The sequence below is a fragment of the Cnephaeus nilssonii genome (genome assembly GCF_951640355.1).
Source record: "Cnephaeus nilssonii genome assembly, chromosome: 7".
NCBI lineage: Eukaryota > Metazoa > Chordata > Mammalia > Chiroptera > Vespertilionidae > Cnephaeus > Cnephaeus nilssonii.
The window spans coordinates 2,112,895-2,138,245 of NC_137078.1; the positions used below are offsets into that span (position 1 = coordinate 2,112,895).

Consider the following 25,351-nt stretch of genomic DNA (forward strand, 5'->3'; position numbering starts at 1 on the left):
AACCGGCAGTCGGACATCCCTCTCGCAATCTGGGACCGCTGGCTCCTAACCACTCACCTGCCTGATCACCCCTAACCACTCTGCCTGCCAGCCTGCTCACCCCCAACTGCCCCCCTACCAGCCTTCTCACCCACAACTGCCCCCCTGCCGGCCTGCTCTCCCCCAACTTCCCTGTCTCCCGCCGGCCTGATTGTCCCCAATTGTCCCCCCTGCCATCCTGATCACCCCCAACTGTCCTCCCCCTTCTGGCCTGATTGCCCCTAACCACCTCTGCATCAGCCCTGCCACCATGGCTTTGACCAGAAGGACATCCAGAAGGTCTCCTGGTCTAATTAGCATATTATCCTTTTATTAGCATAGATGTAACCCCAATCCTTATATATAAAAACCCTGGGTCATAATGACCAGTAACGACCCAGGCTTGACCAACTGGAAGTCAGTCCTGCAGTCAGCGCTGACTGCTTCCACTGCAGACACAGTGCCCCAGCACTGACTGCTGAGGGAGCTGCAAATCAGGGCCAGAAAGAGGCCTGAAGAGAGAAGCAGGGACTGATCCATTGCCTCTGTGGCAGCTTTTTTTTTTTTTTTAATATATTTTATTGATTTTTTACAGAGAGGAAGGGAGAGGGATAGAAAGCTAGAAACATCGATGAGAGAGAAACATCGACCAGCTGCCTCCTGCACATCCCCCACTGGGGATGTGCCCGCAACCAATGTACATGCCCTTGACCGGAATCGAACCTGGGACCTTTCAGTCCGCAGACCAATGCTCTATCCACAGAGCCAAACCAATTTTGGCCTCTGTGGCAGCTTTTGATCAGCACTTGCCTCTCTCTTTCTCTCCCAGTCTGGCCAGCAGCCGCACCTCCATTTCTCTCCAGGCCTCCACCGGGAATGCTGATCAGCCCCGCCTTTCTGATCAGGCCCAGAGATGCTGACTGGCATAGAAACTGACCAATCAGAACCAAATGTGGGTCAACTGTGAGGAGCCAATGGCTGCCTAGGAGGCGGAGCTTTTGACACTGACTGGCATAGAAACTGACCAATCAGAACCAAATTGGCCAGCAGAGGAGAGCAGTTGGGGGCGAGATCGGGCTGGCAGAGGAGGGCAGGATACAGCTGTTGGGGACACGATCAGGCTAGCAGGGGAGGGCAGTTGGGGTGAGATCAGGCCAGCAGGGGAGGGCAGTTGGGGGCAACCAGGCCTACAGGGAGGGCATCTGGAGGCGAGATCAGGCTGGCAGAGGAGAGCAGTTAGGGGCGATCAGGCAGGCAGAGGCAGTTAGGGGCGATGAAGCAGGCAGGCAGGTGAGCGATTAGGAGCCAGCTGTCCCAAATTTTGAGAGGGATGTCTGACTGCTGGTTTAGGCCCGAGCCTAAACCGGCAGTTGGACATCCCCCAAGGGGTCCCTGATTGGAGAGGGTGCAGGCTGGGCTGAGGGGACCCCCACTCTATGCATGAATTTCATGCACTGGGCCACTAGTAAATTTAATAAAAAAGAAAAACAAAAAAAATGGGGGGGTGGGAGTAACTCCCACAGGGAGGAGCTGCTCTACCTATGGAGTTGCCCTCATTCTGCATCAGTCCTTCAGTAATAAACTCTCTTTCACTTTAAACTTTATGCTGGCTCATATTTTAATTCTTTCCTATGTGATGCCAAGAAGTGGGTGGCAGACCTTAAACACCTGCATACGTACAGGCATCACTCACCCACTGCAGTCTGTCTAGGGAGGAGGAAAATCAGTTTATGGTTGCCCTCAGAGCAATCAGTAGTGTTGAAGACTATATTCCTTGCCTAACAATTTTCAGGCCCATGGCTTCTTTGAACATTTTCCCCTTTTCCCTTTATCCACAAAGATTTTTCCCATTTTTCTCTCAATTCATCTGTAACTAAAGATGACAAACTGAGTAGTACTATATTATGAGAAATGGCAGGTCTTTCTGATTTGAGGCAAAGTAGGGTAATCTACCTGCAAAAATAAACATTCAAAGACGACAAATCATTAAAATCAGGAAGTTACTAGCATTGTGAGTAAAGGGGGAGAGAGTAATTTACCCAGTCTGTGAAAATGAAAAAAATATGCAGGGTGGGGCAAAAGTAGATTTACAGTTGTTCACATGGAAAATAAGACAATAATCCTCTCTAATAAAACGGTAATATGCAAATTAACCATCACTCCGCTACATAAGCCACGCCCACCAGCCAATCAGGGCGAGTATGCAAATTAACCCCAATCCAAGATGGCTACAGCCACAGAGAGCAAGGTTTCCCAGGTAACAGAGCAAGCCAAGCTTTCCATAGCTGTTGCAGGCCTAAGCCTCCACTCAAGCTACAAAGTTTCAATTATAGAAGGTAAACAAATTCAAACAAATGGCGGCAGAATGGAGCTTGAGAGAGCACGCCAGGGTTGCCGGCGGCAACAGGGGAAGCAAAGCTTTCCACACACCCTGGCCGGGCTCACCCGCTTAAGGCTACAAAGTTTCAATTGTAGAAGGTGAATTAACTGCCACAGAAATGGCTGCCGGAGCTCCAGGCTTGGCTCCGCTCCAGGCTACAAAGTTTCAATTGTAGAAGGAAAATAAATTCCAGATAACAGGGCCTCCCTTTGGGTTGCCAGGGGGTGTGGCCGGCCTGCAAACCACCACAGGCCCCTCGCTCAGGCCGCCCCACACCCCAAGGGAACCCCCACCCTTATCTGTGACACCCTTCAGGGCAAACCAGCTGGCCCCCACCCGTGCACCAGGCCTCTATCCTATCTAATAAAAAGGTAATATACAGATTGATCATCACTGCAACACACAATATAGCTGCCCCCATGTGGACACAAGATGGCCACTACAAGATGGCCAGCAGGGGAGGGCAGTTGGGAGGCACCCGGCCTGCAAGGGAGGGCAGTTGTGAGGGACCAGGCCTGCAAGGGAGGGCAGTTGAGAGGGACCAGGCTTGCAAGGGAGGGCAGTTGGAGGTGATCAACCCTGCAGGAGAGGGCAGTTAGGGGTGACCAGGCTGGCAGAGGAGGGAAGTTGGGGGCAAACAGGCTGGCAGGGGAGCAGTTAAGCATCAACCAGGCTGGCAGCAGAGTGGTTAGGGGGTGATCAGGCTGGCAGGCAGAAGCGGTTAGGGGCAATCAGGAAGGCAGGCAGGCAAGCAGTTGGGAGCCAGCAGTCCTGGATTGTGAGAGGGATATCCGACTGCCCGTTTAGGCCCGATCCCAGGATCGGGCCTAAACGGGCAGTCGGACATCCCTCCAGGAGTCCCAGATTGGAGAGGGTACAGGCTGGGCTGAGGGACAACCCCCTGCCGTGCACGAATTTCGTGCACCGGGCTTCTAGTTAATAAATAATACAAGAATAAACTCTCACGTGTTCACAACTGTAGACCTATTTTGCCCACCCTGTAAGTCAGATATGTTCTCGGGTTTATCACCAAGCAAGCTGGTTCAACTGCCAAAGAGCAGTTTGTTCTGCACTGATCAAGACCTCAGCAGGAGCCATCCTATATCACTGTGTGTCACTGTACTATATTTCCACAGTATAGAGGGAACAAGAAAAGTACAGCCAGACATTGAGTATGGCTGAAGAAATAAAACTCTCCATCTATTTTTATAATATCATTTTTATACATGATCAGATATCTAAGGTAGTTATATGGCTTCTCAAAGAAATCAGCCTGTAAGAAACTTCAAGTGGGCACATTAGAAATGACAAGCTTCTCTGTCACATCCATTTGCTGCTCTTATTGTTCTTTTGGACTTCCAGCTTACAGTAATTTCATGAGATGTCACTGTATCTCTGTCAAAAATTACAAGCTGTCTAGTTATTCTCTATTTAAATTCTAGAGGAGTATATTCCAAAAGCTGATGAACATTCTAAAACTGAATTTTCTCCTTTTTGTTGCCGTTCCTGCAAACTTTAATTCAAACCATTTCCTTCATCCAATTATGGCCTCACCAATTCAGCTAAGCCTGTGTCTCTGGACTCTAATCCTTTACCCATTAACAGTTTTTGTTTCCCCTTATGCCCTGACAAAGGCCTTCTCTTTCTCTGGGGGCCACTTCCTGATAACTTTCCTTCATGTAATTTCCTCTCCCTAGGATAGTCTCCCACATCCAAATCTTCACCTGTCCTTGAAGCACAGCTCAAATTTCACCATGAATTTCTTCACTGCCCTCATTTCATTTGAGCACATGTTTATTGTTAACACAGGGTGCCAGGTGTTAAAGGCAATCGAATGGTGACTAACACAGGGGCCTGGCTCTCAAGGAATCTGCAATCTACTAAGGGAGTCAATAAGCTGTAGATAACAGCAATGGCAAACACAGGAGACTCCCTCACCCATCACAGTTCTTTCATATTGAGACCCGAGTTGCTTCAGGATCCCCTTTTCAACATGGCCCCACACACAGGCCCTATCTAATGTCCAGCCCTCGGAGTGAACCAGAATGCCACCTCCAGAACCACAATACAAGTTGAGATGAAATACTAGGAAAGGAAAAAAATCTTCTCACTGGAAGATTTAATGAAGACCTTACAGAGTAGGTACCATAATGAGCAAAAATCTTGAAAAATAAACAGGCAAAGAGAGAAAGATACAAATACCAGCTAAGAGAGATTATTCTTAGCAGTCTCCCCATAGAGTGCTCAATGTGACAAAATGGGGTTTTGTTTGTTTGTTTTAAATATATTTTTATTGATTTCAGAGAGGAAGGGAGAGGGAGAAAGAAACACCAATGATGAGAATCACTGATCAGCTACCTCCTGCACACCCCCTACTGGGGATGGAGCCCGAAACCAGACATGTGCCCTTAATCAGAATCGAACCTGGGAGTCCTCAGGCTGATGTTCTACCCTCTGAGCCAAACTGACTAGGGCACAAAATGGGAGCTTTTAATTATCTATAGTGTGACCTTCTGGTCAAGTAGTGGAGTAGGTATACCATGTGCTTGCCTCCTCCCACAACCACATCAAAATTACACTTAAACTAGAGAACAACCATCACTGAGAAATGCCTGAAATTTAGCTGAATCCTATACCTAAGGTTAAAAGAAGCATAATGGAAACTGGTAGGAAAGGCAGAGACATGGAACAGGTTAATCCAATATCCACCCATGATGGTTAAGAATTGGGAGGGATAGCTAGACTGTGGAGATCCCCCTGAGGAGTGAGGGGTCCCAGCACCATACCAGGCCCCCAGCCAAGGGTTCCAGTGCTGGGAAGAGCAGTTTCTATAACTTCTGGCTGTGAAAACCAGTGGGGATTAAGGCTGAGAGAGATGAAAGGCTGATGGAGTCCCAGGAAGTTCCTCTTAAAGAGCCTGCAAATGGACTTACTTAGACTCACTAGCTCTGAGTTCCAGCACTGGGGCAGCAGCTCAAAAGGTGCAAGGACCATATGAGGAGGAAATAAACTGTCTGGTTTTAGGGTGAAGACAGAAATGCTGGCAGAGGCCATTGTTCCTTTGTTGAGCCCTTGTCCTACAGGTACAGGTGGGTGGTTCCATATCTGAGTCTCCATCAACCTGGCTCACACTGTTTTCCCTGCCATAGTGTTCCCCGAGACCTCAACTCACCCAACCTGCAGATCCATCCAAGCTGCTTCCAGTTTTTTCCCATACAAATGGCCTGTCTTGGCTCATGCTATAGACTTTCCCAAAGTTTCACAAACCTCAAACAAGCAGCAGCTAACACGTGTATCACATACCTCTTGCTAAGCAGCTCCAAGCCTGGCAATAGTGACAGATGGGCTAAATTTGCAGCTAAGCCTCTCCCATGTACCTCCAAGCCCAGCACAAGAAGCAACCATCCACAGATTGCTTAGTAGCTCATACCAAGTGACCCCGGGCAGGGCACAGGCAATGGCTGACTTTGGCCTGCATCTCCCAAGAGGTCCCAGAACCAGCACACATGATGGCTAGCTTCAGACCACACCAGAGCATCACCCAGCCACCTTCACAAAACATACACACCCAAAGGGCAGACTCAGCAGGCACCAGTGCCTCACTAAAGGGAATCCTGCTCTGTAGGTTCTGTCCCTGCAGAGCTCCTCCATGGCCAGTGCTCACAACCAATCAGTCTGAGGGTCAATCCCTTCCATTGTCATGCCAACAGCAATCAAGGCTCAACTACAACAGGAGGGCACACAAAACACACACAAGGGCATCGAGCTCAGGTGACCAGGGAGATTGCACCACTGGACCCCACAGGACACCTACTACATAAGTCCACTCTTCCAAAACCGGGAGACATAGCAACTCTAATACATAGAAACAAACACAGGGAGGCAGCCAAAATGGGGCAACAACAAAACATGTCCCAAATGAATGAACAGACCAAAAATCCAGAAAAAGAACTAAATAAAATGGAGACAAATAATCTACCAATGCAAAATTCAAAACACTGGTTATAAGAATGCTCAATAATCTCAGTGAGACTTTCAACGAAGAGATAGAAAATATAAAAATGGAGATAGAAAACATAAAAAAGAACCAGTCATAAATGAAGAATACAATCACTAAAATGAAAAATACATTAGAGGGAATCAACAGATTAGATGAAGCAGAGGATCACATGGGAAATTTGAAAGATAAGATAGCAAAAAACGCCCAATTAGAACAGCAAAAAGAAAAAAATGAGGATAGTTTAGGGCAGCAGTCGCCAAACTTTCGGACCTCACGGACCACCAGTGGTCTGCGGACCACTGGTTGGAGACCACTGGTTTAGGGGATCCTCTGGAACAGCAGCAAGCATAGCATAGGGGTACCAGAAGAAGAAAGAGAGCAAGGAATTAAAAACCTATATTAAGAAATAATGATGGAAAATTTCCCTAATCTGGTAAAAGAAATAGACATACAAGTCCAGGAAGTATTGAGTCCCAAACAAGATGAACCCAAAGAGGCCTACACCAAAACACATCATAATTAAAATGTCAAAAATTAAAGACAAAGAGAGAATCTTAACAGCAGCAAGAGAAAACAGTTCCCTAAAAGGGAGTTCCAAGAAGACTGTCAGCTGATTTCTCAACAGAAATTTTGCAAGCATGAAGGAATTGGCACAAAATATTCAAAGTGATGAAAACCAAGGACCTACAACCAACACTGCTCTCCCGTGCAAGGCTGTCATTTAGAATGGAAAGACAGACAGAGAGCTTCCAAGATTAAAAAAAAGGCTAAAGAAGTTCATTACCACCAAACCAGTGTTAAAAGAAATGTTAAAGGGATCTTTAAAAAGAAGTAGAAAAAAACTATGAATAATAAAATGGTAATAACTACAAACCTACCAATAACCTTTTTAAATGTAAATAGATTAAGTGCGCCAATCAAAAGACACAAGGTAGCTGAATGGATAAGAAAAGAAGATTCTTACATATGCTGTCTACAAGGGACTCACTTCAGATGGAAAGGCACACACAGACTGAAAGCAAGGGAATGGAAAAAGATAATTCATAAAAATAAAAAAAGCTGGGGTAGAAATACTTATAGACAAATACACTTTAAAACAAAAGCTATAGCAAAAGACAAAGAAGGACCCAGCAATTCCACTTCTGGGAATTTATCCAAAGAAACCCCAAACATTAATTTGAAAAGAAATAAGCTTCTGTATGGTCAATGCAGCATTATTTGCAAGAGCCAAGATATGGAAGCAACCTAAGTGTCCAACAATAGATGAATAGAAAAAGGAGAAATGGTACATATACTACAATGGACTATGACTCAGCCATAAAAGAGAAAGAAATCTTGCCATCTGCAATAACATGAGTTGACCTAGAGGGTACTGTGCTGAGTGAAATAAGTCAGACAGAGGAAGACAAATACCACATGATTTCACTTATATGTGGAATCTAAAGAACAATAAATGAACAAACAAAACAGAAACAAACTCATAGATAGAGAATATTTTGATGGATGCCAGAAGGGATGGGGTATTGGGGATAGATGAAAAAGGGGAAGATATTAAGAAGGATAAATTGGTAGTTACAAAATAGTCATGGGGATGTAAAGTAGAGCATAGGGAATATAATTATTAATATTGCAATAACTATATATGGTCAGATGGGTTCCAGATTTATCAGGTGATCACTTTGTTAGTTATGTGAATATCTTATCACTATGCTGTACACCTAGTAAAACTAATATAATATTGTATGTCAACTGTAATTGAAAAAATATAAATAAGAGAAAACCTTATTCCAGAAATGTCAAAATATCTATTGTATCTATATTGCATCTTCCATCTCTGACATATGAAAAATAACCCCCACCATCTCCAAAGACTCCTGCATGCTACAACTTGTAACAGACCATTGCTGGTCAGGTTATAGATTCCTTTTTCCACCCAAATAGGTCAACAATTCACTTCTTATACACCTCAGAAAACAAGTGTTATTCTCACTGCAAGCCATATTTTCTAAGGAGGGATTTTCTATAACTTCCAAGACTCTTCGGTTCATCTGTGCCCCTTACCCATTGACAATAGAAATATTTAATCCACTGGTATTTGTTCCAGCTAATGTATTTTTATTGTAAGCACAAAAAACTGACTCTGGCAATATTTGCCCAAAAAAGGAATACACTGGAAGGGCACTGAAGTTTGGCTAAAGAATCACAGAAGGCCTGAACAAGCAGGCTCTGGAAGGATAGGTGTCAGACAGCTCTATAAACTCCACAGTAGAGACTATGACATGCCATTGTAAGGCACTGTCTCTAGATGCCTCAGCCACCATCTGTGAATGACCGTCTAAATCCCAGGATGTTAGTCTGATTGTCATAGCTCAGGCCCCATGCCCATCTCTGTGGTCAGGAGATACTATAAAGACTATAGAGAATCTCTTTGTTTTAGGTTCACTTGCCTTCTGCAGTGTCTATGTTTGCATGAAACAAAGATAAAAGTCAAATCTGATTCCCAAGTAAATGCAAGTCTTCTATCCTACCAGTCTTCTGACCTAAACTCACTTCACCCAATCAAAACACCTGACATCACCCCAAAACTCTCCATCCAAAAAAGCACACAAAACACATACACAACGAGTAATCTAGGAAATCAAGGCCAAAAGCTTCACAATAAGTGGCAGAGCTGGGATCCAAACTCAGGGAGTTTGCCAAGTTCAGACCCTTAATTATATACTGCCTTCATAATAGTGGTTTCCACACATCCTTTCCCATCCCTGTATCTCAAGTAATAGACCCCATGACCATTTCCTGTTACAGCTGTCCTAGAACCCGAATTACCAACATAAAATAGTTAGTGTAGTGTGTGCACACAGTGAGATCTGTCCTCTTATCAGAAACTCAAGAAGTAGATAGAAGGATTTAAAATAAGATTTGTGAGAATGATATAAATTATTTTATATCACACTTCTGTTCTTCCTTTCTTTCTTTTTTTTGTTTGTTTGTTTGTTTGTTTGTTTTGTCTCTGGAAAAGTACCTTGTTACGATTTTCTGAGTATTATTTAGTCACAGGATATTATACATTAGGGTGGTAACTGTCCAGATTGTAACTAAGTTTAATGCCTAGTATCTCATTCAGAAAGAAGGCCTGGACACCAACACCAGAGAACTGATGCTGAGACTGACTTCCTAGTGCTCTGAACACCCAACATTACTACCTTGATTATCATCTGTGTTCCCCCATTTCCAGCCAAGAATTTCTATGTAAATGATTCACAGAACAAAGACATTCTGGTACAACTTGTATCCCGGTGAGCAGAGAATTCCTACCCAGTGTGTTTCTGTGTCTGGGTTTGAACTTTAACATCCAAATCACACATTGGTTTAAACTTGAAGGTTTTTACTTTTTACACAGATAAATTAAAACTATTTTCAGGAGGTGAAACTCTGAGTACTTTACTTAACAACTTGAAGAATGCAACTCTGACCCTCTTTATTAACTGGCAAAGTAAGGACTTGTCATACATATGTGTGTTTTCATTTTAAAATATGAATAGGAGATAATACATATAAAAATAGTAATAGAAGCCATTTTGGAAGTGAGGGTGATGAGATTACAGGTTACTTTTTTTCTACATATAGTTGCATATTTTCCACAAAGTCTATAAATTACTTTTATAACAGACAGATGAAAACAAGGAAGAAAAAAGTGAAAATTCACATTTAACTATCCCTACATAACAGTTATAAGAATTTTGAAAAAAAGATAGGGATAAACCTTGATATGCTACTAAAACAAGTCCAAACTGGTATCTAATGAAATGCCCAGCCATGTCGTCAAAAACTCACTTGCCTTTTCCTGGAATTACTTTCATCCTTTCCTAACCCTGGAAATTCCTACTGATTAGTACAGATCCAGGTTAAAGCCCACTGCCCAGCAAGCCCAGCCAGTGTGGCTCAGTGGTTGAGCAATGACCTATGAACCAGGAGGTCAAGATTTGATTCGAGGTCAAGGTTTGATTCCCGGTAAAGACACATGTCTAGGTTGCTGGTTCATTCACACTATAGATACTTAATTAAAAACTCCATTTTGTGCCCTAGTCAGTTTGGCTCAGTAGATAGAGTGTCAGCCTGCGGACTTAAGGGTCCTAAGTTCGATTCTGATCAAGGGCAAATGTCTGGGTTTCAGGCTCCATCCCCAGTAGGGAATATGCAGGAGGCAGCCAATCAATGATTCTCTCCCATCACTGATGTTTCTATCTCTTTCCCTCTCCTTTCCTCACTGAAATCAATAAAAAAATATATATATATATTTTTTTTTAAAATGAAGAAAAAAACCCACTGCTTGCTTACATTTACTTGAACAATGGCCACCACAAGACTACTGTTCAGGCCTTTTATCTTTCTGGCCTTGTATTGTTTCCTGTCTCTGACACACCATACATATGATCACACTCACTTTGTATTCTATAAAAACCTCCCGGCTAATTTTATTCCATATCTCACATCGTTTTCAATGGGCAGTCTATAGCAGCCATGGCTATTCTAGGCCTTCTTGTGCACCAGAAATACATGTAGAACTTCTCACATACAATGAGTCTTCAATCAAATTACGTAAATAGCTCATGACTGCTGAGTGTTTAGCACAATGTTAAGCATCACAGGAGATATAAAAGAAATATTGGATTTATTCTCTGCACTCAAAACATTTAAATTCATTCATTTATTCATTTAGAAGATCATCTAAATTTTTAATATCCGGTTTAGATGTCCTAGAAGTTTACAATCTAGTGTGTATTTGTGTGTGTGTAGGGGGGGGGGTGGGGTTGGGGAGAATGGTAAGATACACAAATAGAAAGTTAAATGGCAATGTTAGTGTTGTATGTGTAATTAATAATGTCCAGCAGAAAACAAATGTTAAAAGATGTTTAACATGATAAGATCATTTTTAAGGTGTCACAGGGTAGTGTGGCCTGGCCTAAAAGAATTAAGAGGAGGGCCCTAGCCAGTGTGGCTCAGGTGGTTGGGTATCATCCAGTGCACCAAAAGGTCACCAGCTTAATTCCCAGTCAGGGCACATGCCTGGGTTCGAATCCCCAATAGGGGGTGTGTTTCTCTCTCATATTGATGTTTCTCTCTCTCTCCCTTCCTCTCCAATATCAATAAAAACATATTTTAAATAAAAGAATTGCCCTGGCTGGTGTTGCTAAGTAATTAGAGCATTGGCCTGAGTACCAAAGAGCCACAGATTCAATTCCCAGTCAAGGGCATGTACCTGGGTTGCAGATTCAATTCCAGGCCTGAATGGGTTGGCAGTGGTGATAGCAGGAAGGTAGGAGAGGAAAAAAGAATGGAAAAAGATAGTTTTTTGGTTTTTTTTTTAATATATTTTACTGATTTTTTACAGAGAGGAAGAGAGAGGGATAGAGAGTTAGAAACATCGATGAGAGAGAAACATCAATCAGCTGCCTCCTGCACACCCCCCACTGGGGATGTGCCCGCAACCAAGGTACATGCCCTTGACCGGAATCGAACCTGGGACCCTTGAGTCCGCAGGCCGACGCTCTATCCACTGAGCCAAACCGGTGTCGGCGAAAAAGATAGAGTTTTGACAGTTAAAAGCAGTTTTATATTTTATATATGTAGAGATGTCTGGAATGTTTACCTATGGATAAAAATAGAAGTATTGGAATTTTGAATAACCTTTAACTTTCTGCTTTTTTTTTCTGTTTTTTTTAAATATTTTATTGATTTTTTACAGAGAGGAAGGGAGAGGGATAGAGAGTTAGAAACATCAATGAGAGAAACTTTGATCAGCTGCCTCCTACACACTCCCTACTGGGGATGTGCCCGCAACCAAGGTACAAGCCCTTGACTAGAATCGAACCTGGGACCAGATGGAATTAATTGACATCTTCAGAACATTTCACCCCAAAACCACAGAATATACATTATTCTCAAGTGCACATGGGTCATTTTCAAAGATAGACCATATGTTGGGACATAGGCAAAGTCTCTTCAAATTCAAGAAGATAGAAATCATATCAAGCATCTTCTCAGACCACAGTGGCATAAAACTGGAAATCAACTACAATAAAAACAATACAAAGAAATCAAACACATAGAGACTAAACAGCATGCTATTAAACAATGACTGGATTACCAGAGAGATCAAGGAAGAAATAAAAAAACATCATGGCAACAAATGACAATAAAAACACAACAATCCAAAATCTATGGGACTCAGCGAAAGCAGTCTTGAGAGGGAAGTTCATAGCTCTACAAGCCTACTACAAGCCTACTGCAAAAAACAAGAAACAATGGTAATAAATTACCTAACCCTACAACTCAAAAAGTTAGAAAAAGAGCAACAAGAAAAACCCAGTGTAAGCAGAAGAAAGGAAATAACAAAGATCAGAGCGGAGATAAACAACATAGAGACCAAAGAAACAATACAAAAGATCAACAAAACCACAAGCTGGTTCTTTGAAAGGATAAACAAGATTGATGAACCTCTAGCCAGGCTCACCAAGAAGCAAAGATAGAGGACCCAAATAAACAAAATCAGAAATGAAAGAGGTGAAACAAAATCAGAAATGAAAGAGGTGAAATAACAACAGACCCTGCTGAAATACAAAGGATTGTTAAAAAATACTATGCACAACTCTATTCAAACAAACTGGACAACCTGGAGGAAATGGACATATTCCTAGAAAAATATAACCTTCCAAAACTCAATCAGGAAGAATCTAAACAGCTCAATAGGCCAGTTACTATGGAAGAAATTGAAGCAGCAATCAAAAAGCTTCCGGCAAACAAAAGCCCGGGGCCTGATGGCTTCACAGGAGAGTTTTACCAAACATTCAAGGAAGAACTAAAACCTGTCCACCTCAGACTATTCCAAAAAATTCAAGTGGAAGGAACACTTCCAAGCTCCTTCTATGAAGCCAGCATCAACCTAATACCAAAACCAGATAAAGACAACACAATGAAAGAGAATTACAGGCCAATATCCCTCATGAACATAGATGCCAAAATCCTCAACAAAATTCTAGCAAATCGGATCCAGCAGTACATCAGAAAGATCATACACCATGACCAAGTAGGATTTATCCCAGGGATGCAAGGATGGTACAATATCCGCAAATCAATAAACGTGATACATCACATAAACAAATTGACAGATAAAAATCACATAGTCATATCAATTGATGAAGAAAAAGCATTTGACAAAATCCAATACCCTTTCTTGATAAAAACTCTCAACAAGGTGGGAACAGAAGGATCATACCTCAACATAATAAAAGCTATATGTGATAAACCCACAACTAACATCATACTCAATGGGAAAAAACTAAAACCATTTCCCCTAATAACAGGAACAAGACAAGGATGCCCACTCTCACCACTCCTGTTTCACATAGTACTGGAAGTATTAGCCATTGAAATTAGACAAAAAGAAGAAATAAAAGGCATCCAAATTGGAAAAGAAAAAGTAAAGCTGTCCTTATTTGCAGATGACATGATATTGTACATAAAAAACCCTAAAGACTCCATCAAAAAACTAATAGACTTAATAAATGAATTTGGCAATGAAGCAGGATACAAAATTAACACCAAAAAATCTATGGCCTTTCTATTCACCAATAGTGAACTTACAGAAAGAGGGACTAAAAAACAATCCCATTTACCATCGCACGAAAAAAATTAAGATATCTAGGAATAAACTTAACTAAGGAGGTAAAAGACCTCTACTCAGAAAACTACAGGACACTGAAAAAAGAGATAGAGGAAGACGTAAACAGGTAGAAGAACATACCATGTTCATGGATTGGTAGAATAAACATCATTAAAATGTCCATACTACCCAAAGCAATCTATAGATTAAACGCACTCCCCATTAAAATACCAACGGCATATTTCACAGACCTAGAAAGAACTCTCCAAAAATTCATCTGGAATAAAAAAAAGTCCCCGAATAGCTACAGCAATCCTGAGAAAGAACAACAGGTAGGTGGGATATCAATACCAGATTTCAAGCTGTATTACAAAGCCACTGTTCTCAAAACAGCCTGGTACTGGCACAAGAACAGCCATATAGATCGATGGAATAGAATAGAGAATCCAGATATCGACCCAAACCACAATGCTCTATTAATATTTGAAAAATGAGGCATGAACATACAATGGAGTCAAGACAGTCTCTTCAATAAATGGTGTTGGGAAAATTGGACAGATACATGCAAAAAAATGAAACTAGATCACCAACTTACACCATACACAAAAATAAACTCAAAATGGATATAGGACTTAAACATAAGATGGGAAACTATAAAAATACTAGAGGAATCCACAGGCAGCAAAATCTCAGACAGATGCTGAAAGAACTTCTTCACTGATACTGCTCCTAGGGCAATGGAAGCTAAAGAGAAAATAAACAAATGAGACTACATCAAAATAAAAAGCTTTTGCACAGCAAAAGAAACCATCAACAAAACAACAAGAAAGCCCACTGTCTGGGAGAACATATTTGCAAAAGTTATCACTGATAAAGGCTGAACCTCCAACATCTACAGGCAACTTATACAACTTAATAAAAGGAAGATAAATGATCCAATAAAAAAAATGGGCAATGGACTTAAATAGAATGTTTTCGAAAGAAGACAGAAGGAAGGCCAAGAGACACATGAAAACATGCTAAAAGTCACTAATTATCAGAGAGATGCAAATCAAAACGACAATGCGGTACCATCTCACACCTGGCAAGGATGTGGAGAAAAAGGAACCCTCGTGCACTGCTGGTGGGAATGCAGACTGGTGCAGCCACTGTGGAGAACAGTATGGAGTTTCCTCAAAAAACTGAAAATGGAACTCCCATTTGACCCAGTAATCCCACTCCTGGGAATATATCCTAAGAAACTAGAAACACCAATCAGAAAGGATATATGCACTCCTATATTCATTGCAGCACAATTTACAATAGCTAAGATTTGGAAACAGCCTAGGTGCCCATCAGCAGATGACTGGATCAGAAAACTGTGGTACATCTACACAATGGAATACTATGCTGCCATAAAAAAGAAGGAATTCTTACCATTTGCAGCAACCTGGATGGAATTGGAGAATATTATGCTAAGTGAAATAAGCCAGTCAATGAAAGAAAAATACCACATGATCTCACTCATTTGTGGATAATATAAAACATTATAAAAAAAAGGAACAAAAAGATAGATACAGAGGCAGTAAGGATAAAACAGACTGTCAAATTACATCGGGAAGGTTAGAGAGAGGTGGGGGAGATAAGAGATCAACCAAAGGACTTATATGCATGCATATAAGAATAACCAATGGATGCAAAACATTGGGGGGTGAGGGCATGTTATGGGAGTGAGGTGGGGGGGGGGCAATGGTAAGATATGTACACATATAATACCTTAATAAAAAAAAAAGTAAAAAAAGAATCCAAAAATATGAAGATAGTGTAAGGAGCCTCTGGGACAACTTCAAGCGTACCAACATCCGAATTATGGGGATGCCAGAAGAAGAGAGACAGCAAGATACTGAAAACCTATTTGAAGAAATAATGACTGAAAACTTCCCCCACCTGGTGAAAGAAATAGAGTTACAAGTCCAGGAAGCGCACAAAACCCCAAACAAAAGGAATCCAAAGAGGACCACACCACGACACATCATAATTAAAATGCCAAGAGCAAAAGACAAAGAGAGAATATTAAAAGCAGCAAGAGAAAAGCAGTTAATTACCTACAAGGGAGCACCCATACGGTTGTCAGCTGATTTCTCAACAGAAACTATGCAGGCCAGATGGGAATGGCAAGAAATATTCAAAATGATGAATAGGAAGAACCTACAACCAAGATTACTCTACCCAGCAAAGCTATCATTCAGAATTGAAGGTCAGATAAAGAGCTTCACAGATAAGAAAAAGCTAAAGGAGTTCATCACCACCAAACCAGTATTAAATGAAATGCTGAAAGGTATTCTTTAAGAAGAGGAAGAAGAAGAAAAAGGTAAAGATAAAAATTATGAATAACAAATACATATCTATCAACAAGTGAATTTAAAAATCAAGTGAATAAAAAAATCTGATGAACAGAATAATCTAGTGAATATAATAGAATCAGGGGCAAAGAAAGGGAGTGGACTGACAATCCTCAGGGGGAAAGGGGTGTGGGGGTGCGGGAAGAGACTGGACAAAAATCGTACACCTATGGATGAGGACAGTGGTCGGGGGGTGTAAGGGCATGGGGTGAGGTGGCAACCTGGTGGAGGGTAGCTATGGGGGGGGGGGGGAGGAACAACTGTAATAATCTGAAAAATAAAGATTTAAAAACATAAATTAATTTAAAGAAAAAAATTCAGAATTCTTGCTGCCATATTGCTCTCCAGAGTGGTATTTCTGGAAGAAGTGAAGTCCTGCATACTTAATGCCCTTAATTCCACTTCTGGGAATTTATTCTGGAGAAACTCCTATACAAGTACAGGGGTGGCAAAAGTAGGTTTACGGTTGTTCATATGAAAAATACATTCATTAGTTAATAAAAGAGTAAACTCTTGTGTTTTGTGTATTCACAACCATAAATACCAAAATGCAGGCAAAAAACAGAATACTATTTACGGGATCAAAAAGTTGTAAACAATCTGAATGTTCATTATCAGAAGACTAGATAATTACAGAATATTCATTCACTGAAACACTGAACAACAGTTAAAATAAAGTAGATATCTGTACTGACATGAGAAAATCTTGGAAATATGAGAACAATGTACAGCAGATATCATTCAAAAAATTTTAAAGGACTAAACTATCTCCCTGGGTTATTAATTGAAGTGTTAACGGAAATTATAGAAAAATGGATGGGAAGAATAGGACTGCTGGCAAGGGAAGGGGTTAAAATGGGGAAGGCCTTCAATCATATCTCATATTTTATTCCTTCCAGGATGCATTTTACTTAGCCATCCCTTCATTTGGTTGAAGAAAATAGAGCAGAAAATAGTTTTTAAAGCAAATTATGTAGTAACACCCCTAAGTTAACATTCAATTTGGAAATACAGAGGAAAGGCTTATGTGTGTCAGAATTTGTTTTTAGGCTTAAATAAAAAGCATCTGGAATTAAAAGCTAAATAATGAACAGGGGCTAACATAGCAAACCAGCCTGGACACAGAAATGCACACACCAGAAACAATAGCACTTTGTTTTACAGGTGGTGTGAATCTATGTGCCGAGCACTTCACATAATAAATTACTAGTAGCCCTGCACACGAATCCGTGCACCAGCAGCTCTCTGCGGGGCCTGGCCACTCTGCACCCACTGCCCAGAGGCTCTCCGCAGCCCAGAGGCCCATCCACAGCCGGGCGCGGAACGCTTGCCTCGTCACCATGGTGACGTAGCAAACATTCTGCCAGGCCGTTCATGCTGCCCACTCTCAGCGGCCACCCCCCTGGGATTGGGGGACTCCGGTGGGGCTGAGAGGACTGGGCGCCACCATCTTGTGGCTATGGGCACCGCCATCTTTGTGACGGAGTGATGGTTAATTTGCATATTACCCTTTTATTAGATAGGCTTTTAATCCTTATTACAATCCCTAAATGTAGTAGTTAAATCTATTCTCAGTGATAAAGAAACTTAAGCTCACTAAGGTTAAGGTACTTCCCCAACACCACCCAACTAATAAGTACTGGAGTCCCACAGTTCAAACAGTGCCAAGGTCCATGTTTCCACACCCCATACAAGGTTAGGCCTGAGGCACTCTGCACCTGCCACAACTGGGTTTAAGCATTCTGCTTTAGAATTAGTTTGGCCCTGTCTAACTTTTGTAATTCTAGAAAATTTTGCTGTAGTTTATTTCAGAATCTTAAAATAACATTAATTGGCTGATACAATTTTTTTTTATGTATTTCACTGTGATGGATTTTTCCTTTAAGTCTGTTCATTCAGTTAGTGTAAGTGTCTCAAGGCAAATTCACTAGAGATTTTGTTCTTAGTTAATAATAATGATTTAAAATTTGGGAAAGAAAAAATAAGTTTGAAATTGATTTTTCACAGAGGCCCAAACCAAGAGAGTAAGTTTCACACTTCAGTTCTTTCTAATGTACTAGTATAAAGCACTTCACCTATTTTATTCCATTTGGCTCTAACATCAAGTCAGTGAGTTAAGCAGCACAACATTTATATTATAACTAGAGGCCGGGTGCATGAATTCGTGCAAGGGTGGGGTCCCTCAGTCTGGCTGGTGATCAGGGCTGATCAGGGCTGTCTCGCCCAGTCCCAATAAGGCCGATTGGGCCAGCTGGCAGGGGAGGAGTGGCAGGGAGGGATGACCACGGGAGGTTGGCCAGCTGCAAGAGGTTGGCTGTGGGAGTGCACTAACCACCAAGGGACAGCTCCTGCATTGAGTGTCTGCCCCCTGGTGGTCAGTGCTCATTATAGCTACCAGCCAGTCATCAGGTTGTCTGGTCGTAACAGTTGCTTAGGCTTTTATATATATAGAAGATAGTATTATGTTTCCTCATATTAATTTATTCCCAGTTTACACATGAAGAAACAGAGAGGTCAACCTGAAAAGCCTAGGTTGTCCACTGGTGAATACTAAAGCTGTACTGTTTTCAGTGTGCCTGCATCCCATAGTTCCATGTGCCTTTCCGTAAGCCACACTGACTCCTGAATGTCCAAGAGCAATGAATACATGGAATAGGTTGTCAAGTAAACCAAGGAATCATCTTTCCATACGATATTTAAGAGATCTGAGTCTCTTTTATATAGATGACAAAATTAGATAACTTGAGGTTTACAAAACAATTCTGTACATGGTTTCTAACTTTCTCAAATCTAATTTAACTTCAAATTCTCCATTTTTCAAAAGTAAAATATTACTTATTATATTCAACAAGAATTAACATTCATAAGAAAGATAATTTAATGAGTATGTAAGCCAGTAGGAATAAAGCATAGGGTTTTCAAGGGTATAGTATTAAGCATTATTAATACTACTACTGATTTTCATAATAATAAATGTTGTAGGGATGAAAATATACAAAAATTAGGTTAGAAAATAAACATAAATTTATTTATTTATTTATTTTTTAAATTTTTTATTACAGAGAGGAGGAGAGAGGGATAGAGAGTTAGAAACATCGATGATAGAGAAACATCGATGATAGAGAAACATCGATCAGCTGCCTCTTGCACACCCCCTACTGGGGATGTGCCCGCAACCAAGGTACATGCCCTTGACCGGAATTGAACCTGGGACCTTTCAGTCCACAGGCTGACGCTCTATCCACTGAGCCAAACCGGTTTCGGCAATAAACATAAATTTAGATGAATAGGTTATATTTGAAATGCCTATATTTCCCGTATGGCATTGATACTTTTATTTATTTTATTTTATTTTATTTTATTTTATTTTATTTTATTGAGGTATTATATGTGTACATATCTTACCATTGCCTCCCCCCCCCCCCCCCGACCCGACACCCATGGCATTGATACTTTCAGCCTTTCAGTTTTTAGCCATTTTGATTAAAAGTTACAAACCCTCCACCCAGAAAAACTCACCAGATCTTAATTTTTCATGTGATTTCAGGGACTTGGTGGATGCACAACCCACCCTCAAGCCCACAGGACCTTCTAGAGGTCTACAGGCTCCAGGTTATGAACTCTAGCCCCAGGTTTTCCAAAAGTTCCCTTGCTAGAAAACATTTTAAAATAACTTCTTGGAGAATTTGTTCTCAACATCAGACTTCAACATTTTCAGTGGGAAACAGTTAACCATCAAGAATTGCTGATGTAAAACTGAGCAATAAAAAACAATGCCTCATGAAAGGCAAATATGTACACATATAACCATGACTCATGTCTCATAATTGTACAAACAGAACTATATGGAAGAAAAAAGAGGAAGCAAATACTTCAAAATGGGTCTGACAAAGATTTTCCCATCAGGGTAATTGTTTAAGCTGGTTGACAGTTGAAGCGTAAGGAGACTTCTACAGTGTGGTGTAGGTATAGCAGATATTTCTAAAATCTTGACTTAAAAGTATATCCTGCTTTGCCATGTGGCTAAGTGGTTGACCACTGACCTATGAACAGCAGGTCACCGGTTGATTCCCAGTCAGGGCAGATGCTGATTGTGGGCTCGATCCCCAGTGTGGATATATATCCTATCTAATAAAGAGGGAATATGCTCATTGACCGTCACACCCTCACAAAGATGGCCACACCCACAGCCACAAGATGGCAGCGCCTAGTCCCCTCAGCCCCGCCCATGAGGGCTCCCAGACTGTGAGAGGGGGCAGGCCGGGCTGAGAGACCCCCCCCCCCACCTCCAGTGCATGAATTTTCATGCGCCGGGCCTCTAGTAGATTTATAAATATCTATAACATATGCATTTTCACTAGCATTCCAACTTGGTCCTTTTGACAAATGATCCCATGTCACAAACAGTTCAAGCAAACTCCAGGGGAGAAGAGGACATGCCACAAGGCAGAGGCTGGACAGTGGCCTGTCACTCCTTTGATCATTACCAGTATTTGACAGCCTGCAGTTTATGCATACCTGACTGGGTAGATTAATGGATTATATCATTTAGCTGGTATCAAACCTCTCTTCACCAAATAGCCAAGTATCTTTAAAAGATGCCTGCAAAGAAACTGAGTACTGAAAATATATACAAGCAACAGAAAATAGCAGAGCTCTACTCTGGTATGAGTCTTCACCAGCTACATTAGAAAATAAAACAGAGGCAACGTGACCACAAGCTGGACATACAATTCAAAATTATCAAGACTATTGAGTTACATTTTACATAGTAATTGACGATAAACAGTACACTGTGTGTACATTGTCCCATGAGATATTAGTTAAGGATATATTAAATCGTTCTAACTAACAGCACATTTTACTGGTTGAATAACACCATCTCTTCTACCCTGCAAAACTTTGGGTTTGAAACATTTGGAAGGAAAGAGAGCAAAGGAACCCTAAAAACCTCCATTTCAATAGAAGGATGTGGTCAGAAAGGTCAATAAACTTTTATAATTTTTTAAGTAATTCAAGCCCAGACCTATTGAGCATTAGAGGTTAAAGCCAGCACTTAGAAGAAAAAGCAAGGTGTTCAATATATATGCGATTCCAGTGCACACCTAACCCCAGGGTGCTCAGTTCTCCACAGGCTTCCAGCGCTGGGTCCTCAGTGAGAGCGCTGAGACAGCACCCTCAGTCCGCATGAACATGGACTTTCCTAATGGCTAGAAAAGGCCACACCGCTAGTAACATTTGTAGCTATGCAAAGTAACATAATAAGGGTAATCGAATATCATGCTTTGGCTAGTAAGCTGATCTAAACTGGGCATCATAAAGGAATGCTATCCCCCTCCTCTGAAAGAACACAAGTGAGCATTTGGGCTGGTTCATTATCAAAGGACTTGCACAAGGCACAGCCTTTGTTTGATTCTGGACATAATACAGGAGTGGGAATTCTGGTTCCTAACAAAGTCATAAAGTGTTTGTTTGTTTTTAAGAACTATGTGAAATTTGTCCATAGCACTCACTTCCCAGAGTTTATTGGTCATGCTGTGTTCATTTCTCTAAGAGCCACAGTGTAACTATTCTGACACATATAAATTAATTTAAATGGCTGACTGCTTCCCAAAGCTGAGCAGGTCAGTCTTAACTTTCTACTTAGGTTTAAGAGCTCAGGTCGCTGCAAAGGGGGCATACTTAACTTTTTAAAAGCTGGCCTCTTTTAAGAAAACTCAGAATATTTAATTCGTTGGCACTAAAACCCATGCAAATTGCCAGCAGTATCAGTAACCAAGTTTCCTAGACATGCATCATTTAAGACCTTCTCAGCTTTACACAGGCTGGGAACTGCTTATTTTCTGTTTTACTAAGAAAAGAGCTAAAGTAAGACTCTGCAGCTCCAGGGTAAAGGTATACGATTCTCAATCAACTTCAGAAACCACTGAAAGTGCTCCAAGTGAAAGCTGCATGCTTATCTGTACACTATTTATAAGGGAATTATCTTTATGAAAGTCTTCAGCTTCTTCCCAAATTCAATAAAACACTGAAGAAATCTTTCAAGCAAAAGCACTATCTCCAGGTACTTAAAAACGGAAAGAGCAAAAGTAAAGATAAAGATAATTTATATATTTTCTGCAGACCAGATGCTTGCATAGAATCTTTCCATATCCCTTGTACTAGCAATATTCTCTATTACCATTTTTTGTTTTATGTATTGGTGGAATCCCTTTAGCAAAAAGAGTAGTTTTGCTTATTCATGATTAAACTATGGACTTGGAGAGCTGTTTCATCAACTGAAAGAATCAGGCTTGGAAGAAATAATACACATACAACCTAGATGGCGCAGAAAGAGTATATTCAGCCACTTCCTCGTTTTTCTAGGACTTGGTTTGTATATCTAAAGGGACATTAAAGCCAAATCAAAATTATAAATTAAAAAAATTTACCCACCCCTGAATAAACCCAAACAGTCCTTACTTACCTAACAAGTATTGCTTAAGGTGGTAGTTTTTTAAAACAGAAAAACTAAGAGAAAATTAAGAATTATGTGATCCTTTCACCATGTTTACTATTTGCATTGATTATGCAAAGTACAATCCCAAAAGCAAAAAATGCCCTAGAAAACAAACAAACAAACAAGCAATTTATCTCAATTTAACAATCATTAAATAAAAAGCAGCTCTAGAATCTGAGGCTAGATTATTGCTATTAACCTACGGAAAAATTCTGCATACCTGCTTCTGTTGGTCTTGTCACCTGAGATTTGGAGGTCCAAGAAAACAAATCCAGAAGATTTAAAACTCAGTCTTTCTAAACTATGTCTATTCTCAAATAATTCTCTGCCAAATTCAGCGTCTGACCAAAGAAAACAAGCAGCCCACACTGAAGTGTCCTGCCTACTACTTCAGATTTTAATCTTAAAAGAACTTGGTCTCAAGTACAAAGGCCAGTTTGCAACATGGGTGTGGTTTGAAATCAAGAGGCAAAATGTAGATGCCATCGACAATTTCTTTTGGATTAGGACTGTGCTTAAAATATATCAGTATATTCACACTGCCCCTTAGAGTCTACTCAAGTAGGTTTCCTTCCTACAGAATGGGACTGCTTTAGGAGGTCTTGTATTTTTATAAATATTCCTTTGCCATTTTAATTTTGAAATGGCAATTTGTTTTTCAGCATGTGAAAAATCATTTAGCAATTAAGCATACACTGAGATTCCTGTAAAGTATTAGAAACTTGTGTTAAATGTTAAAAAAAAAATACACCCTACTTTTTTTTTTTTACAGTCAATAGACTAATTTCAAGCAAATATACAAAATTACCTCTGAATGGTAACTGGAAACATAATATAGAATTATATAGTGTTAGAAGCAGGAAATGCCTTAAGGAGTGTAGTCCCATTCTCCTCTTTAAGTGAGGCAAGAACAAGTTCACTTAAAATCTATCATCTATTTTCACTAACTGGTTAATTCTCTGAAAAGGAAATCTGAAACACCATTTATGATGGCTCCATAAAAGTAAAGAATGGCTGTTATAAAACTGCTTCACAAAGTGAAAGAAAAAGTTAAGGATTTGTATGTTATAATCCAGTTAAAAGGAAAGTACATACTGTATAATTTCATTTATATGAAATTCTAGAATATGCAGTTTAATGTATGTCACATGCCCTTCATGCCTTTCTTGAGTGCCTACTATAAAACACAACCAAACTTCCAGAGAAAATATACTGGTTTGATCTCAATAATGATGGTAGAAAATGATGTGGTGCCGAGTTACTGATCAGGGCCAAGTACATGGTGCCGTCTTGACATCTTGTGAAGACAAAAGTACAGTTTAAGCTATTACGAGTGCTCAATAAACACGGAAAAACAATAATCAGATTCAGAGTTGCTTATGTAACTGAAACTATTTAATAAAACAAGAACATTTAGAAAATGTTCCGTGTCTGCACCTTTTGGGAATGAGCCACATTTTTTTCAATCTCTGTAAACACACACATACTTATTTGGAGATTTGCTAGTAACAAGTATTTCCACAATATTTAAAGAATTTTTTTCTGTACCTTAGAAATAGTCCATTTCTCAAACTTCTAAAACATCAGTTTAGAAGGAAGCAAGGAGGTTTCTGGTAATAATTTGATTTCTAGGTGTTGATTTCATGAAAATTCATCAAGTTATACACTTAGGATCTGTACATTTTTCTGCTTGTATACTATACATCAATTAAAGTATTCATTTTATTTTAATTGATGTATAGTATTCATTTTATTTAATTGATGTATATAATGTTCAAAAACACACACACACACACAAAAAGTCTACTCAGTAAAAGATGAATTGCAAACCTCATCTTTAAAATCCCATTTTTTACTCACTTTAAATTAAACATTCTTAGCAATGTTCTTCTATTAACAACACTGTGAGAAAACAATAAGTAGACATGCCTTGCAGAATTTGGGAACATAAATAACATACTCAAGTCACTTAAGTTTAGTCCTTGACACCAACTCAGTCGTTGGTGCTGAGCACCCCAGGTGCTGCAGGGCCTCCTTCATGCTCCACAGCCTTAGGGAGGGCATCACCGTGGAGAAGAACTCATGAACCACGTGGGAAGACCGGCAGATGGCATGGATGGACTCTCTCCACCACTTTAATTCAGCTACTCGTAAAAGTGAGTAGATGCCATACTTTAGCACCTTGGAAAATGTTTCCTAGAATAAGTAGGTGTCAAAACTTGTCATAAATATGTGTTGTTATAGATAAATGGACAGAAAGGGTGTGTGTTTTTTAATATTTTTTTTAAAGGGCAGACCAGGCAGTTGAAAGTATATGAACAAAGCTGTGCAAGCGAGAGCATGTGGCAGGCAATGGGTGAGGGAAGGGAAACAATCTGGCTGGAGGAGTGGGCCTATTTCACATCCTATG

The 25,351-nt window shown here is 40.5% G+C and overlaps 1 protein-coding gene across 3 annotated transcripts in view; it reads right to left on the reverse strand.

Annotated features, from left to right (window-relative positions):
• The window catches only part of PLS1 (plastin 1), a 222,745-nt gene that overhangs the window by 144,893 nt on the left and 52,501 nt on the right, over nt 1–25,351 (reverse strand). The window contains exon 1 of one of the 3 annotated variants that reach the window (XM_079777348.1): nt 23,162–23,281. The exons of the other annotated variants lie outside the window; for them this stretch is intronic. The gene's annotated coding sequence lies outside the window, so the exon portion shown is untranslated. Of the gene's footprint in view, nt 1–23,161; nt 23,282–25,351 lie in introns of those variants that run through there. 3 annotated transcript variants of the gene reach the window in all.